The sequence below is a fragment of the Paramormyrops kingsleyae genome, chromosome 17, assembly GCF_048594095.1.
Source record: "Paramormyrops kingsleyae isolate MSU_618 chromosome 17, PKINGS_0.4, whole genome shotgun sequence".
Taxonomy (NCBI): Eukaryota; Metazoa; Chordata; class Actinopteri; order Osteoglossiformes; family Mormyridae; genus Paramormyrops; species Paramormyrops kingsleyae.
The window spans coordinates 8606995-8626264 of record NC_132813.1 but is presented as its reverse complement, the minus strand read 5'-3'; the positions used below and the strand labels follow the sequence as shown (position 1 = coordinate 8626264).

Here is a 19270-nt window from a genome sequence, read left to right as displayed (position 1 = left end):
CCCAGCACACAGATCTTATCCCATGCCCGTCCAAAGAGGGCACCAGGTGGATGTACGGCAGAAGACGAACCTTCCCTGCGCAGCGCTGTTTGGTGGGATTACAGCACAGAGGTGCTTATGAGACGGCCAGACGCCAAAATGCCACGGGTTGGGAACGGCCCGGCCACAGACGAATGGCAACGCTTTAACTCCTTTTAATTACTCAACCAGTAATTAATTGAGCTTCCAAAGGCATTACTGGGTGTTGCTCTTCTCTTTCATTTGTGGGTTAAAAAAAATGCTTCAGAGTTCCTGCAACCTAATCCAGCAAACCGCAAATGAACGCACGAGATGTAATTATATCTACTTAATCACAGTAAAGATGGCGAATGGGGTGGAGGGGGGATTACAGGCCGGGATGATTATACATTAGGGGCACTGCTACTGTGAATTAGGGAATTTGAATTTGTATTTTAATTTTTAGAAACAGAGGTGGGGAGGGTCGCTCTTTGCCGCAAGGCATGTAGGTGAGATGGGGGGGGGGGGGGGCGGCGGAGGGCATCACGGGATGTGCTGAGGATCCGCAGTGACAAGCCGGCCCACCCCAGAGAGAAAACAGAATTCAAGGGCAGGGACAAATGAGGAAACATTGGGGGAGGGGCGGGGGGGTTAGGTGATATAGCTCCTTTCAGCGTCGGCCATCGTCAGACACCCCCGCCGCGGCCAGCCATTCTGCCTCCGCAGCCGTTCTTTGATTGGGAATAGTGGGACATTTCCTGCAGTATCTGCCCGTCGTCGTACCAACCGGACAATTCAAGGGATGAGCTCTCAGCCCAAGCAGGGAATAAGCGAGTGGGGGCCTGCTGGAGGTGACCGTGAGCGGACCCCAGGGCTGGAGCCGCTCCGTCACTGCCTGTCGAATGCTGCCCCAGAGATCCTGAGACATGATTAATTTCAAAACTGGGGGGGGCGGTGGGGAGCTGAGTACTGTCGACAGAATGCTCCGGAAAGGCTCAGAGCAGCGGTGTTCTCCAGGTCACGCCGGCCTTCCGGCCTCGACTCCTCTGGTCAGGGTGCTGAAACCACGAACACGTCACTGTGACCTTCCTTTAAAGGGCCGAGGGAAAAAGCAGGACATTCTGGTCACGTAGCGTAATCCTGCCTAGGGCCGGATCCTCGGCGGAACACTGTGGATCTCCACCACGCCGATGCATCATCCGGAGAGGCTGGGATACGAGCTCGCACACCTTCTGCAGTAACTAGAAGAGTGTGGCCTACACCAGCCATCACCCAAGTGGAGCTGTGCTGTGTGTGTGGTCTGAGGGTGGGCGTGTCTGGGAGAGCAGCACATGGAAAGGGCGGGACATGGGCGGAGCTTAGGGCGGGGCTATTTAAACAGCAGACACCCTCACACAAATCAATGATGACCATTCATTAGACGGCGATTTTGAAGTAATCGATTGCTGAAAAATGACTAAACCAATGTTTTTACTAAATTTTCTCCAGTCGTGCATGTGTGAGGGCCTCTTCCCAATCTCCCAAAAAGGGGCAAGAATGCTTTAAATGAGGGGTGGGACAAACAGACCACCCCAGCAAGAATGGGCACGGACTCGCGGATGTACGGCCGTTAGGGGAGGGGAGGGGAGTGAGGAGGCATTCGTCAGCACACGCATCCCACGGATGACACACACATATTCACAGGCTTCCGTATTCACGACGACGGGCAGCGGCGCACGTGAGGGTCGTGTTTGCACACACAGGACGCACTGCCGCAGTTACGGCCAACCGGAACCCTCAGACCCACATTCCTGGGGGGGCACATACCATTAAGTGAAGGAAGGGGGAGCCTATCTCATTTATTATCATAAAGATGATAATCTGGCATGAAGGATCTGAGAGACTCACAGCATAAACCCCCCCCCCCCAGCCCTCGACAGTGTGCATCTATGGTGCTATATTTTTGGTTTTAACCAGAGGCTGACAACGTTCCTGAAGCGTCAGCGGCAGCGTTAGGCGTTAGATCGGAGCCCAGCGTCTGACAGCGTCGCTCTACTCTCTCTCTCTCTCTCTGTCACAGTCTCCCTTTTTATTTTCTGGCTTAAGGACACATTTCTGTAGCGGTTCTTTCCAAGCGAGCTGACGGCAGAAAACAGACACATAATGCACTCACTCACTCACACACACTCTCACACACACACACACACACACACACACACACACACACACACACACACACACACACACACACACACACACACACACACACACACACACACACACACACACACACACACACACACACACAAGAACGTGAAGTTTGGGGACAGCTATGCAGGAACCTCTGCCGGAGATGTAACTATCCCATCGAGGATGGGATTCAAACCAGCGACCTTTCAATCACAACCGGCTGAACCACACACTACTTGGGTTGTAAAATTCTGGGAAATTTCCCATTAATTCCTATTGATGGGTGCTGGGGAGGGGGGGGGAGGCTGGTGTCAAACATGGAACCTGATCACCAACACCGCTGCCTAGCACGTGGGCGTCCAGGTACCTGGTCAGCCGAGCAGAACGGGGCTGGGGCTGGCTGCGGCATGCGCGTCTGCGGGATGCACGTCTGCGGGATGCGCGTCTGCGGATCGGCCAGTGGGAGTGGCCGGGGTTCTCTGAGGAAGATGCTGACAGCCTAGAAGGTGAGAAGAAGGGGTTAGATGGCGCCTCCTACAGGCCACCGAGGTCAACATGCCTTGACTTAGTCTACTTATATGTAATGCGTTATCATACAGTGCCCCCCCCCCCCCCTCAACAATTCCCTGCACCCGAAAGCGTCCAACCTGTGAGTACACCACCGTCAGTTGCTGAAGCCCTCCCCCTACCTGTAACAGAACCCCACGGGGCCATCTGGCATGTGCAGCACTAACAGCAGACAGATGGTACCACCTCAGCACCCCCCCCATCCCCCCAGAGAACAGGCACGGGCCGCTCAATGATCTGTTAAATCATTCATCAATACCATCTCAGCCTTAGCAGGACTCCAGTGAGAGCCTGACAGGTAGAGGCCAAATGTTATTACGGATCCGCAGCGACCTGCTCAAATACAGTACCCCTCCCCCCCAACTGGAAATGACACTCCTGACTCCAGAGGCCCGGTTCTATGGCTGAGCGACCCGGTAAACAAATCATAATGGAGTTTAGCCAGCAGCGGCGAGGACAGAATGAGTGTGAGGAAGGCAGGCGGACAGACAGACAGGCAGACAGAGGAAGACAGACAGGCAGGCAGCGTCTCCGTGGGGTAAATTTAGCGTAAGGGGCCATTAGCCGCGGTTTCCACGCTCTGCAGAAGAGACGGCGACTGAGAGCAGCATGTGTGGAAGTGGCCCATCAGGCCGGAGCCTTACAAACCCCACATGCAGGCTGACACCCTGACAACCTGACGTGTGTCATAGCAGGAACACAGCAGGCTGTTAACACTGCAGACACGATGGGGGGGGGGTTCAGGGAACAGAGGAAGCCGGCTGCCGCACGTCTCTCCGCGCAGCCCGGTACCGCCAACCTTAAGTCAGATAGACTGATAAGAGACAGACAGACTGATAGGTAGATAGGAGTAAAGAAAGAAAAGACTCTCAGGCATAAGCCTCCCCCAGTTACATAACTGCACCCCCCCCCCCCCCCGGCTGTGTTATTAAAGCCTACAGTCAAAGATGACTGGCGTTAAAATGCATGACATCCTGTTCCAGGTACTAAATCATCATCATCATCGTCATCATCTTTGCCGTCGTGGAGGATGAAGCAGCTGTACCAGCCCCTGACAGTGACCCCCGCCCTCCCCAGCTAAGAGCTCCACTCGGCATTGATATTTAAGAGCCTGGGGGGCTGGTCTTTCCCCCCAGCGTACTTTGATCCTTTGCTATGGAGATGGTAGCTGATCTACATTTCCGACGGCTCCCCGCACTGACCCGCATGGGGGCCGTGCCCTTAGGACTGGGGAGGGGGAGGTCTTGTAATGCTAACGAGGCCCCCAACTTGTACAAACACACACGCAGGAGTGGTCACACACAATTAATAAAGTTTGCTCTGCCATCAGCCCACAGTATGAGGAGCTCGATTCAGACATGAATGAGAGGCAGCCACCCCTCTGAGTAATGGGGCTTTCATGTGCGCATACCTGCAGTTCAAAGGCGCATGGGGGGGGGGCAGAGAGGGACACCAGCTCAGTGTGGAGCCCAACCCCTCCCACACACACCCCCCCCCCCCATCTCCAGCGATCACATACTCAAAAGTGAGGTGCCTGACCTAGAACCCGCCTGACCTAGAACTCGTCTGGCCCAGAACCAGCCTGTCCTGACCCAGAACTGACCCAACATGGAACCCAGCGCAGCCTTCCTGCATTCCCTGCTCCAGACCAGGGCTTAAACTCTCACAACAAAAGAATGGGATGTAATAGGACTGAACAACCTGTGATATTGATGCTTACATCACATGTTACGCACATGCAATTCTTACATCGTAAGTCAGCTAGATTAAGATCAGGCTTTTTCTTACCTTCTATCTGGTATGGATATTATAGAGCAGGGAATTAAAGTCTCGCTAAAACATTTTCACTCTGCCACAGGATAAAAAAACCTAGCAGGATTTCCTTTTCAAGATCATCTAGTATACGTTTAAAAATCAGTTTTTGTTTACCTCCGCTGCTTTTGCATGAGTGCCGCATGCGCTCTGAGGAAATCAATCAGTTTCATCCTTGCTGTTTAAATCACTCCTAGATGGGTTTGTGAAAAATTTATGTTAAACTCCTTTTTTGTTTCATAAATACCCCAATATTTATTATAACAAAATCGCATTGAAATAGTCGAAAAATTTCCAGTACTGTGCTATCATGCTATATTATACAAAACACTTTATTTCTTATGTTATCCTGATCTTGTTGTATTCGTTCTTCTGACCAGATCGCAATTAAAGCTTGTGTCACACCATTTGTCCCCCCTCCATTATTATTAATTACTGGCTCATTGTTCGGGTTATCATAAACTTTGATGAGTCTACATTCATCAATGAGAGAAAATGACTTCTGTGCACGCAGCATTAGCCACGGGTAGCTAACCAGAAGCAGACCGGGTTACTGCAAGGAAAAGGAGGCAAGAAAAAAAAATCACTGTAGTTGTAATTTTTCTATATATAATGTATAAAAGACCTAAAATGAACACTGTAAGTGGACGACTTGATTATTAAAAGCAAAGTATTTAAACTGTATTTGTACAGGAACGATTCTGTCCCAAGCTTTTTGATCCATATAAGCAGTTGATCACTGTAACCGTGATCACTATAAGCACTTTTAAGTTTCCACTGTATTTAAATAATTTAAATTGGTGGTATTACCTTTGGTAACGGAAACTGTTTTTCTGCAGTGTTTACATTTGACCTGTTTGTGTTTGGTGGTGTCTTCACTGAAGCCACAATGTGTCCAAATAATGGAAACGGCATTTTTCTTTGGTACAAGCTGCTGGAGTTGCTAAGTCGGCAATTTTAAAAAAGCAAAGTAAACGACTTGGGCAAGATTACATCGATAAGAGGTTCTGCATGTCAGTTTTGATTCATTTTCGATTAATTGCCCAACCCTACTATGTCCCTCCCCACCCCCATCGTTTCACCTGTGGACCACCCGCTGCCCCCTTACGTCAAAATCAGTGCTTAGCAGGCCTCCGGGGGCAGGAGCTTCCGGAAGCTTCCAGACATGGTAATTGGGATAAATGGGAATGCTGATGGGCGTAAAAGCATCAGGAGTGGACCTCTGAGAGGCCTGGACGTGAGCGCATCGCTACAGCAACACCCGGATCTTACCACGGTAATCTCAGGATTAGCACAGGGTGAACTGCTGGTTAAAGTATAAGGACTTATAAAACACACAGCAGCCAGAAGATTGGATTTTAAGCTGGGAGGTGCTGGAGCTGTAGTCCTGGGAGGGGGGGGGGGGGGGGGGGGGACGAGGAGGAGGAAATAGTACGTGGATTTGGCGGGATTAGGATGCCCCTCAAGATCACGTTTCCCATGCAATCCCACCCAGGACAAACAAATAAAAGCCTTCAAACTAAGTTTAAGGCACCAGATGCAGTTAAAAGCATTTGATCTGATTTCATTTTGGTTTTAATTTAAAGGTTCTTTGATGTGATTCTCTTTGAGAAGTTCTAAAAATCAGTTCCCGCATGGACGCCAAAGCGGCTGCGGACTTGCCCCATCCCGGCTCGTTCCCGCTCCCTCCCCCCAGGAGATGCATAATAGCATGAGTCCACACCATTAGCGGCACGGCGCGCGGCTGGTGCCTGCAGAGAGACTCCGTGCAAAGTACACAGCACAGTACCAGAGACAAAGGACATCTGTGACACTGTTGTCCCTTCCTTGCCCCAGACTGTCCCCTCGGCCCCCTCTGTCCCCATCAATAAGGCCATTGGGAGTACGGGGTGCGACAGGAGGGCTCCCACCCACTGAGGCCCGCTTGTTTGCCCCCAGCAGGAGGCTAGGGGGCTCACAGACATCTCCGCAGATCACTTACCCCTTGTTAACGGACTCTGAGTGCTCCATTGTGGGACAGAGCTTCTAATGGGGTGTATGGGAGTCATGTGGCCCAGATAAGGGCTCCTGGCCAATGGGAGAGCGACACCGGTGACGGCGATGACAAGAATGTCATTATTTAATGATAGTGCAGCTAAGCGTCCTGCATGGTTCAGGCACAGCGCCAGGGTGCGGAGCAGAGCAGTTAGGACAGTCAGAGCAGAGAGGAGGAATCAGGGCCGCAGGAATTCAGTTACGGGGCGGAGCAGCTTGGCGAAAGCAGCAGGTGCTCGAGCACCGAATTAGGGCTGGATGTGTCTCTGTTGGCTCCTGGAAGGCGCCCCGCGGCACGGCGGCCCCGATTCTCGGAGCTGGGCCGTCCACACGGCGGCTCCTGTCCCGTCTGCGGAAGTGGAGCAGGTCAGGCCCGGCCCGGCGAAAGTGGCCCGAGTCTGAGGAAGGCCGATATCGGGTTTGACCTTGTTACTCACCAGAGTGGATGGGTGTGTGTGTGGGGGGGGGGGGGAGACTTGAAACGGGTGGGAAACTGGCAGGCAAGATGGCCCCTGCGTACCCCCCCCCCCCACCTCCCAGGGAGGGTAATATCGTGGTGCATTGTCTGCCGGACCGGTTTGTGTGTGGAAACGGGAGACGCGGAGTTGGCATGAGAGCCTGGGAATGAGGCCGGGGGCAGGGGGGGGGGGGGTTAACGGGGGCCCGCTTCTAAAGCCAGCTCAACAAACGGAGCGCCACATTCTTACACAGAAAGGCTCTTCCAATCCTGCTCGATTTAGGCATCGAGCTGGAGAGGAACGAGAGGAATAGGAAGTTCACCCTGATGTGTCAAGCGCTGAGATGCTCTCTATCGATGGAGGACGTGGAAGCAGGGGCCCAAAGCCTGCTGTTTGATAGTCTCTGCATGAGGTTTAACTGCAAATTCGGTGAAAACGTGGGACTCAGCATCCAAGCGACATCCACCCAACACAACCGCCGAAGCGACCTTTAAAATTTTGCAGAAAATGAACAGTCCTGCCCTATTAATGCTTCAGTCATCGCTTTAGCACTTTATCTGTCAGCTATAACAGCACGTTAAACCAAACCAAAAGGATCCGGAGGAACTGGAATGGAATTCATCAATTAGCGCTCCGGCTCGAGAGCGGAGGCCGGCGCAGTCTGAGCCGCCGGGGAAGGCGTGGAGGCCTGTGACTCGATGCTCGGAAATGTGGCCCGTGCAGTTCCGTTCCGAACCCGACAGGGACGAAGCGCGCGTGACGGCCGCTGAGTAACGCTGACTCAGACAGCCACTGCAGCCATGACTGATGATAGATTGCCCGTTTTTTTTTTTTGTGCGGAGGCAGGCAGAGAACCGCCCACACCCAACATCCTCCATTCTGAGGAGCGTGAGCTTTAAACAGACACCCCATGCGGGTGTGTCACCCTCTGAAACAAACCCCCGTCCCTCTGGCCCCTTCTACCCTGCAGGTACAGGACCCTGACGCCAGTGTATGGATGGAAGGAGAAGCAGCGGCTGTAAGGGTGGAGGGAGGAGCAGGACTTGGGTCAAAAGGACAAAGTCCACACCGTCCTAAAGCCCAAACAGAGAGAAAAGACCAAGCCAAGGTGGACGGGCGTCTCATCCTACCCCTCCATCACCCTTCCACTCCGAGCCACGGTCAAGTTAGGAAGCGCCAGGATTTTCCAGACCAACGGGACAAGGGAAGAGAAGGTATGCAGGGACGGATGACAAGGTCCTATAGGCCAAACACTCTGCTGGAGGACTGAAGTACAGCAGCAGTGTGGCTGACTGTGACTCTGCCAGGCAGACAGATGTGCGATTAATCTACCTGCGTTCCAGCCTGACTAGATGTACTCCTGTGTTAGACAGGGAAAGATGAAGGTCAGTTAACTTGGTTAGTAATCTTCAGTTTTCCATCATCTAGTTAAATTTAAAGAGCACATTTCCAACTTTATTGTCTCTGCCTCTTTCAAAATCGCTCGCACGCACGCAGACACACACACGCACGCACACACACACACACACACAAAGTTCTTTGTTATCTCTTCCTTCCATAAAGCAAAACCTCCTATCTACACCGTGAAGAAGGGAGGGGTGGATTTATTGTATTATCGTTATCATTTTTAATGTGCCCCAGGCTTTGCCAGCAGGCTCCCACATGCCCCATGAAACAAAAGGCAGCCAATCAGCTTCTGGCACCCGGACTCCTCCGTTGTGCTGCACAGATATAGGCCCACTTCCTGGTGCGTTACAGACAGCAGCGGCAGGTGGCAGGCGGCCACAGGGGCAACGGGGAACCGCCCCTTCTCCACACAGAGATACAGGAACTTGCATTCCTGTGAAATCAGTGACAGGTGGAGGCGGGGTACTTAGCTCACGGCGGGTAGCAACCACCAGCAGGGCGGCGCTATAGGGAGGAGAGAGAGAGAACAAACAAAAACCAGACAGAGCGCCAAATTGAATCTGGGTGAGATACAAACCCACTAGCAGACCATACTGCCGTTGGGACCCAGCCCCATCCCAAGAGTCAACATACGCAAGAGGGAGCTTCAGAGACCTCATGGGTGGCTATCGGCATGTTGGGGGTGGGGGGGCTGCGTCAACCAGCGGTGAAGAACTCAGTGCTTCCACCAAATCCACCGCGCTTTGAGGTGCTGTTAAACTGGCACGTGCGCCTCCATCCCACCTAGATACACCTCCCAGAGGGAGTGATGGAGACAGATGGAGGAAGTGAAAGGGGGAGGGGGTTTGCCTGTAGTCCCAAAATCCCACTCTGGTGGGTGGCCTCTCCCCGGGTGGGACGGCGTGGGGGCTGTTTGTTATGGCTTTCGCTGTGGGTGAGAGCAGTCACAGAAAGCCTCCATGACAGGCAAAAGCTCCGGTGCCATGACGGAGCCGGGACTTTCTCAGCGAGAGAAGCGAGGTGGGAAGAGGTGTGGGGGGGGGAGAGAAGCAGGCAGCTTCCCTTTTCTGGGGCAGCAGGTGCTACACGGCCAGGTCGGGGGGGGTGGGGCTCGCTTTAGCACAGTAGCACACCGAATCAGAGCCTCCCTCTCACTGCCCAACCCGATCCGCCCTCGAATCGAAACTCAGGTGCTGTCCAAAGCCAATATTGACACTCTGAGAAGCCAGTCCACACGGCCCCCCCCCACACCAAAGTTAAAGGCTGCCGCCATGCGCCGCCCCCAGCCCTCTCAGCGCAGCTGTGGGTCCCGCCAGCGCCTCCTACGGGTCGGCAGACAGAGCGGGGAACGCTGACGCTAATCGCTATTCTGCTCCAAGGGCAGTGCGGCCTGGCTGTCGGGAGCCCAGCAGATCCATGGTGCCGCACCGCGCCCAGACGGCATGCGGGCCCCCCCTCCAGAGCCCCGAACCCGCGCCACCTCCCCCCACCCCACCTTTTCCTTCTCCCTCCGCCTCGCCCATCCTCCAGACCCCCATCCCTCCAGTTGCGCCTCTTTCCCTCTCTCCCGCTCTCGAAACGCAGCTTTAAAAAGCAGAGCCGGCATTCTTATGCGAGTCAAACCAACTCCCCATAAAATTCCCGGCTCTTTCTTCCAGCCCCCACACCACTCAGCCAGAGGAACCATCTTGGAGGCAGCCCCTCCCCTGTTTCATTATGGAAAGCCATCCATTATTCACGTGGGGGGGGGGAAGACAGCCGCAGATGCTAGCGGAAGCCGGCCCGGTCCCCCTTGTGCTGTGGACTTCCAGAACCAATAGCAGGCATGAGGTGTGGGGTGCTAATGTCATGGTGATGAGCTCAATCAACAACCCCCCACCTCCATTAATGCCCACAGCGCCCCCAAGGGGATGGGGCGGGGCTAGCAGCCAGACAAAACAAAGGTGTAAAGATGTAGAAAGGAGACACCATGTAAATAAAGAGAGCAGCCATGTGCAGGTTCAGACACGCCGAGGACAAAAACACTGAGGGAAACGAGCAGCAGCACCAATCGGGAATGAACTGAACGCCGTCCAGCGTGTTCAGGACAGAGGGACCAGCCTCGCCAGAACCCCACCAGGAGTACGGGGGGTGCACGCACACACCCCAAAGACGGACAAACGACAATGAAAATGTAAATGACAATGAGTCCAGCTGAGTTACAGCTTAACGCAGTAGCTTGTGCATTAAGTGGGTTAAAGTACAATGTCAACCCCCCAACATTATGGCAGTTAGCTCATCAAAGAGCCTTTGTTTGCCGTCTGAGATCAGGCACAGGAACTTGCAGGGGCTGCCGCTCAACCTGCCTTCACAAACACACCCCCCCCCCACCCCCTCGTAGCCCCAAGAGCTTCCCGCACATCCTCACAAACTACCCCCAGGAGTCACAGCTCCCCAGGCGGGGGCCACCCCCACCTATACGACACTGCACTCTGCCACGCTGGACGGTGGTCGAAACAAAGCGCACGCCTGCACTGGACACCCAGCTGGGCCATGGAAAGACGGGGGGGGGGGGGGGGGGGCAGAGCGCCACCCAGCCGCCGTAGCGTTGGGTTCAGCCTCTACGGACATGGTCCACTCGCTAAACATGGAACATTAGCCTCTGCCCCCCCTCTCCCCCGCACCACATTTCAGATGGCCTGCTCTTTGCTGAGTCATCGCCATTCAGGTTCACGGAGGAGGAGCCTCTACCTGCACAGGAAAGCCCCTCGGAGGAACTTTCCAGAAGGGGCCTTCAGGGAACACGGCAGCGGTGATAATCAGCACGATATAAAGCCACGCTCTGCTACAACACGCACATGCTGGAATACTGACATTTCTTCACCCTGAGCCAACTACCACCCAAAAAGTGTGTGTGGGTGTGTGTAGAGGGGGGGCAGCTCGGTCTGATGGCCTGATAACTACTTCTTAATGGCTGCATGTAAACGGCACAGCTCTATGTCAGTCATAAGGGGTGGGGGGAGGGGGCGTGTAACAGGCCAATCGGAAGGCAACGTTACGGCCAGGAGAGTCACTGAAGGCTTATAAACAGAGCGGCTGAGCTTTATCTAGGGGGGTACAGATCCAATGAAAAGGAATGAAAAAACACCATTTAGACCAATTAGTGTACATTTATTTTTGGGGGAGGGGTGTGGTGGGGTGGACACAGAGCTGTGGTAACCAGACAGAGATGGGGGGCTACCTGGATGCCCCAAACCCTTTACAGTTACATTTGCTCTGTAGTCACCGAGACATTCGGAAAGCGAGTGCGACTGCAAAAACCACGGGTGCCACAGGCCATCGGCGTCGGCGGCGTCTCCCTGTGGCTTCGGCTGTCGGAAGGCCGCACGCCGCACGCATGACCGTGAGAGAGCGGGACCAGGAGACGCGACGGCACAGGAGCGGCAGCACCCGGAGCACGCACATGCCTCAGCCGCCGGCGTTCTTTACCGCCGAGATCCCAAACCCCGCCCACAACCATCTCCCCCCTCCGAAAACGACCGAAACCAGCAGCGCCACCCTGCTGTGCCACACAGACACGCCCAGCGCCCCCGGGAGACGCGGCAGGGATGGGAGCACTTTCCTGCACACACGCTCGGATGTGGCCTCCTCACATGATCCTCCCTCGCCCCTGGGCACGCCCTGTCTTCAGCCCCGGCGTAGGGGGGTGGGGCAAGTGGTACGGCCCCAGTCACAGGAGACACACTCTCCTCGCCCCCACCCACAGCCCAGAGATCTCTTTATCGCTCCCCCAGCACAGATAAACAGTACAGCAGTTATAACAGAGTCCAACAAACAAAAGGAAACATCTCTCCCGCCTTCCGGTGTCCGTTCCGGGCGGCTTGGGAACGGCACGGTAGGAATCGCGAGGCCAGAGGAAGCTCTAATCCTGCAGCCTGCCGACGATCCGGGACACAATAAGGACATAATCCACGGCAGGCTGCGAGAACATTCATGCTCATTCACATACACCATCACTTGTATGAAGAACTGCGTCACCCATTCTACTGACAAATACCCACGACTTCCTTCCTGAGAATCCAATTCAATAGAGAACAAACGAGACTGTAAATGACAATGAGTCCAGCTGAGTTACATTTAGGACGACAATAAACAAATTAGCAATTGAAACAAAATAATAATAATTAGCTGTGCCTCTCTGTGCGTTACATTCGAACGAGACATGTGGGGTAGTACGCAGGTATCCTCACCCCCTGGAAATAATTTTTTTTAAAAAAAGGAACCAATTCAGTCCCTTAGGGGCCAGATGACATCTGAACTGGCACTTAAAAGGCATGAAATCTACACTGCTGCACTAACTCTTCAGCTAACGCCCTGGACTTGCAGTTAACCATTAAAACGACAAGCTGGAATTATGGGAGGTCAGCTCAAAGGTCGGGACCTGAGACCTTAAGAGGAACCTTAGAGGCTCCGCCCACAAGCACGACACAGGAGAGGCGAGAGGCTTGTAAATGACATCACGGCGTGCTGCTGGGAGAACCTCATGATCTAAGAGCCGAGCTAACCCTCCTTAAAGAAGCCGGACCCAATCCTGAGCTGCCAGAGAGAATATCGTCAAGGCTAGCAAGGTCTTCTCCAGGCCAGCCACCCCCCCAAACCCCAGGAGAACTGCTCGCTCGCGGCACAGGGGACGGAGAATTGTGCGCTGGCTGAGAAAGCAGAGCAGCCACTGCCGTGCAGAAGTTTCAAGGTTATTCCTGATTGGCTAGAACTGAGAGAGAGAGACACACACACCAATTTTGGTGGGGGAAGGGGGGGTTTGGTGGATCTGAAGCATCTGGTGGAACTCCCAACAGCCTAAGCCTGGCAATCTGACCCCCCCACCCCTCACCACCTCCCGACAGCACCACCAGGACATGCTACAAAGCTCAACTCCTCCATTGTCACTTGCTAGAAAAACTACATAATAGGCATAGATTTTTTTTTTTCTTTCTTTTTTGGGCCCTGCTCCATACCGGGGGCCCGCCACGGACCAGAAAGCCGCATGAATCGGGCCGTTGCGAGTTCGCATTCCATCACGCCGCTTTGTGGTCCAGTCAACGACGGTCTCGTTTGGCGGAGAACTGCTCCTGCATTTTCTCCCCTTGGAAGAGCAGTTTACCGAAAAACTGTAAACGGGAAACGCAGTCTTTTGTACACGGGAAGATTTACGTTAACTGAGTGTACAGCGGGGCCCTAAGTTTAATCTTTCCAAAAATAAAAAGGATCGTTCGCATTTACGTTTTATATAGCAGAGATACTTTTTGTCCAAAGTAACGTACAGCAGAACCTTGGAACTCTAACGCCTCTTAACCAACTCGGATGTCGACTGGGTCCGTCAAATGTTTTTTTAACTTATACCTTCACCGAAATCTTGGAACTCAACCATTCCTGCTAAAACTTGTACGGATCGAGACGCATCTCTGATGGGCTGAAACAAAGACAAACGGATCTACTGGGATGCTGATGCCTAAGAATCGCTCTCAGTCTTACGGAAACTCTCCACCGAGTGCTTTATTCAGAGCATGTTTGGCGATACAGTAATCATGGCCACTAAGAAAGTTTGCAGTGATAGCAGCAAACCAAAGAGTAAAGTAGTGAGAGTAACTGCAGAACTGAAAAAGGAAATTATAGCGAGACTTGAAGGTGGAGCAGGTGTGTCTGCTCTCAGTTTGGAGTGTGGGATTGTCATTTATTCCGTGTTTATTGCTTTTGTATGTGTGCTTCTTCATGCATTAGTTTTAAATTGATTATTATTGCTTTTATCATTAGTTAGGTAGGTAGATAAGTTTAAATAGACAATCATTTGGGGGTCTGGAACAGATTAAATTCATTTACATTACTTCTTATGGGGGAATTTGACTTGGACCTCAACCAAATCACAACTCAACCAACGTATGAAGTTCGTGTTCCAAGGTACCACTGTATGAAAATCAAAGTAGCTGGGTTTAAGGCCGAAACAGTTACTTCATACTACAGACTAAGGGATTCAAACCAATTACCTTCTGATCACAGGCACAGAATCCTAACCCACAGAACCACACACCATGTCCACATTCGACAACCCTTAACATTCTTTATCACTAGTTATTTGGCTAATTTAAGCATTTCTTTCACTGCTATAAGAAAAAGCTTACTGATACTATTTTTACGTTAATGAGCACCAGTAAAATATCAAATACTCACTAAACATGTCATTCCAGCAGCAGTATCAGCATATAACCCTAAGCCAGGACCTCGACTGTAACAGGAAAACAACTCCAAGGCAGTTTGTCCTCATTCCTGCTCGCCATGAAACTGCTTCAAAGCCTCTTGGTGTGCAAGAGACATCAACGCGATACCGACTTCCAACGCAGTGCTCTACGAAGTTCAAGCAGCATCTGGCTCATGCTCACGACGCTTGTTCACACACTAACACCAACCTAAGTGCTCAAAAAAAATGACCAGCGATGATTCACGGCCTGTCATCTCCCAGGCTCAGACTCATTTCCTCTAGCAGTTAAATCCCCCCTCCCAGCCCCCCACCAACACCTTCTCTTCTCCACTGACCTCCACCCCAACAAGCATCCAACGTTTCTCCCACACTGTGCCATGTGACACAGTCTTCCGATATTGCCTCCATAGGTTGGCCAGACTTGCGATATGAAAAGCGGCCAACAAAACAAGGAGCAAATATTATGCAGTGGAAACTCCCCTCCTCCATTTTAATTCTGGTCAGGAGAGCAATTACTCACTGGCACAGCTTTGCATTAGATGAAGAAGCACTCGACTGTTCGGGAAGAAATGAATCCATCCTTGAGCGTAATTGAAGTATGAGAAAAAAATCTAGGCCTTTAAAAGACCCGTACACATCCAGGATGTTATAAATCCCAAATCCAAATCTGCCCAGCTCCTAAAAGGAATTTAGCCGGTCTCGCTCTCCAAGCTGAGCGAGAGTCCCATTCTGTAGCACCACATTCCGCTGAGCCAAATTAAATAACCCAATATTTCTCATTTTCTACTTAGAGAGGGTTTAAAAAAATAAAAAAGAAATACCAAAGCTATTCAGAGAATATGTGAGAAGGGGGAGGAAGTGGGGGGGGGGGGGGGGTCATAAGAGCTGGGTTTTTGACACTCTGTTAGGGAGCGTGGAGAAGAACGGATGCCAACACAGCATGCACATGGATTCTCCACAGGGGGGTCACAACAAAGTGATAAGAGTCAACCTCTTTCACAGAAGCGAGAGTGAGAACACATCCCGAGGTCTCGGTGCCGAAAGGCTCCCATGGATGAGACGGGGAGGTTCAGACGGCTCGTGGTTCTGCGCTCGGCCTAATTAAACAGCTGAAAATTTTTTCACTTCAGTATGCCGCTTGAAGTTCCCCACCCAAGAGTCCCCTGGGAAGGCCTCTGCTGGGACGCAACCTCCTAACCGCAGAGCTCCAGTCCTCGGCCGCCACCATCGCTAACCAGGAGCGCCTGCGAATGCAGAGACCCGCTTTTAAAGATTGGCCGGCAGCTCTAAAAGCTCCGCTGCACCCCATACGGCAGCCTACAAGGGGGGGGGGGGGGGGAGATTGTGGCCAGTAGGAGTCCCAGCTCACTTGACATCTGTGTTTATCCTCCTGCTAAAACCAACAGGCTATATTTACTGTAGTCAAACAACCCCAGGCAGCCCTGGATTGGGAGCCCCCACTCTATCTCTCCTTAAATTGCAAGGGGGGGGGGGGGGGGGGGTACACACGTCCTAAGGTGAATAATTTCAGAAATACATGTACGAAATGAACAAGTGAAGCATTGAAGTGATGCATCTCGAAGCATTCCAAAACAGTTCTCAGCATTATCTCTTATATATGGAATTTTTCTTACTCCAGAAAAGCTTCCTTAATTATGCATGCAGGAAATGCACAACCAGTTGTGTAAGAGATTGTACTGATATGTGTGTGGCTGCATTTCAAAAACAGCACGTCGGATAACGTTATCAGAGCACACTCATGCCTATGGAACTTTCACTATTGAATTTCAATTGACAGTAGTCTAAGCCTCAAGTGAAAAGGTGTGTATGCTACACTCGTTAAAGAGCGCAGAGTGCCGGCATTTTCCAAGAAAAAAAAAAAACGAACTCCTAGATCAAAAGCGCATTTACTCGGTCATAAAAGCTTGTTAGTATGACACTAACGCTACCCCTTTTCCTCTGGCCCAATCAAAAGCAGATGGACTTGTCATAGTGTCTTGCGAAGTCTGAAATTCTCTTTCCTTTTTAAATGATTTGCCCAATATCTTCATTTATAAATACTCCCAAAATGACAGCTTCACCACCCTTATCCAGATCAGCCAGGAGTACCAACTGCATCTAAAAATCCATTCATCTTCCATGCTGACATCATTAAATACTATAACACAATGAGTCTATTTAGAGTTCCTTGTTTTAAGAAAATGAAGCCATAAAGAATTACCCCACCTTCCGCACACAGACAGCGATTCGCAACCACCACAGAGACCTTCGCGGGATATTCCTAAACAGTTTGCCTTTAACACCATATAACATCTCGACAGCAAGGCACTACCCCTTTGCAACATAATTTCTCAGTCAACAAATCACTAGGACAAGTAAATGGCACAAGAAACTCTTTTATGTCATCAAGCCGGTTTCTTAAGTTAAAAGCAGTCAACACATGAAATTTTACCAACAGTTTAAACTCTATACCCTTATTCTCATTTTACATATTACAACTGCATAATAAATACTGTATATTGCATTTAGTTTATACACCGTGTACCCAGTGACCCAGTCCAGCATAAATGTTTAGAAGACTGACTAATATGCTGTGCAATACATGCAGCAATAGCTGCATGTGAAATTGATCCTTACACTGTATATTTGCTAAATGCAATATATTCAAGTGATTGCTTTAGAATTATCAGGACACCAAAATCTCAAGAAAAAGACAAGGTCGTGATGATCACTAATGTCAGTTCTAAATTGGCATAACGTGAAATAGCTATTAGGGGACTAATATATATATATATATATATATATATATATATATATATATATATATATATATATATATATATATATATATATATATAGTTATCCAATAAAAATAACTGCCCCATGATATTTTATATAAACCACCGTGATCATGACCAATACCGTTCTTACTACTAAAAGCCAAACTCAAATTAAACTGGAAAAAGTGGAGGAAAAGGACGCTCCCCGCGTTTATCCCAAAAAATGCCTTTTATCTTCTCTTTTGTATGCTTTAAGTATTATTCCCCGTAGTTTGCACCGAGCTGTTAAACACCCCGCACCGGCGACGTCGCCCCCCGCGCTCCCATGTTTTCCACCCCCGCCCGCCCGCCCTCTCGCCTGCCTGCCCCGCATACCGAAACTCGTCAGCCCAGCACAGTCTCTCCGGCAGCGATACAAAGTCATGTAGGCAGCAAACGCCACTTCGGATCCTCCGGCAAAAAGCAGGAAAAACGGCATCGGAGACGGGCTTTCCCGTTCAGACCCACCGCCCGATTACAGCAGCTCTCAGGGGTGAAACTGGAGAAACTAGCCGCACCTTAAACGCACTGATTTCACACGGCGCACAGCCGTAATACGGAAACATCTAAATGTAATAATTCCAGGGAAAAGTTAAACTTTAATGGGGTTCAAATTACAAAACGCCGAATACACAATAGATCTTCAACTATTCCTTCTCCTCAAAGATTAGCTGTGTTAATTGCGTATTAAACCATCAAGGACAGAGAACCCTCGTTTTAAGATATTCATAACTTTACAGCTTTAACCATTTGCTTACAGCAAAACTGATCAGAAACTCCTTACTACTTATTTACATGACCAACTAGCAGCGTCTCACATATGGCACTAAAAGAGTGGAAGAGAGGGGGGGGTGGCGTGATATTACATGGAACTTGTAGTTCGCGTATTTACACACAGCCCAGGACGTCACTGCAACGCAAGGTCAACAAAAACTACAAATCCTGCGGGCTACGCGACACCGTCACGCATGCGTACAAATAAAAGGGTATATCAGGAAGAACCAGGCATAGTCTGTACTTTGTGAAATGTAACTGGAGAGAAAGTAATATGGTACGAATAAAATCGAGCCAACGATAATGAAATCGACCTACACTAAAACAAGGACACACATGCGGCACCGGTAAAAAAACACGAGTATGTTTATAGACCAGTCCCAGCGCGTAGCTAGGTACCTAGCAAGCAAGGATGTCTGTGCGCATTAGAGTTAACTAGCACGCCAGTTAGCTACTTTGAACACAGCTAGCTATATTCCCACCAGCGGCGGACTATTACTAAGTGTATAGTTTTAATAGGAAGCCTGGCGGACAAGTCTCTTACCTCGGAGTGGTTCTTACTCTTAAGAATAACTTATGTCCCCCGCTGAAACAATCACAATCCACATAAGTAACGTTGACCGTCACCCGTCGTCCCTAGACCCACCACTCCTTACACTGGCTGCAAGCTATTGCCTTCCCAACCAACCGAAACCGCGGCACCCCGGTCTCACACTCTCGCGCCCCCACTGCGCCTGCGCGAACATGCGTGTTGTACTCACAGATTGACTGCCGTCTGTATAGCGTGTAATGTGCGGCAGCGTAAAATGCAGGGTTGTGGTTGTGTGCGTTTGCTTTCGGTAGGGCTATGTCGTTTGCACTGGAACTGCAGGGCGATGGTGCCGTTTATACAAAACCTTTTCACAGTGTTTCCTTATCATTCATTAGGGCATCCTTTTTTGATATAGGGACACTCACATGAGATACAAAGCGAAATTCTTGGAATACCGGAGTTTTAATTT

General features: G+C 50.9%; 1 protein-coding gene across 3 annotated transcripts in view; it reads right to left on the bottom strand.

The window, feature by feature from the left end:
• sipa1l3 (signal-induced proliferation-associated 1 like 3) overlaps positions 1–18970 on the bottom strand; it is a 50817-nt gene extending 31847 nt beyond the window's left edge. The window contains exons 1-2 of one of the 3 annotated variants that reach the window (XM_072701001.1): positions 18814–18970; positions 2534–2665 (exon numbers count right to left, since the gene is read on the bottom strand). The gene's annotated coding sequence lies outside the window, so the exon portion shown is untranslated. Of the gene's footprint in view, positions 1–2533; positions 2666–14648; positions 14988–17831; positions 18126–18813 lie in introns of those variants that run through there. The other 2 variants (XM_072701002.1, XM_072701003.1) reach the window with 2 other exon arrangements.
• Positions 18971–19270: the final 300 nt, after the last annotated feature.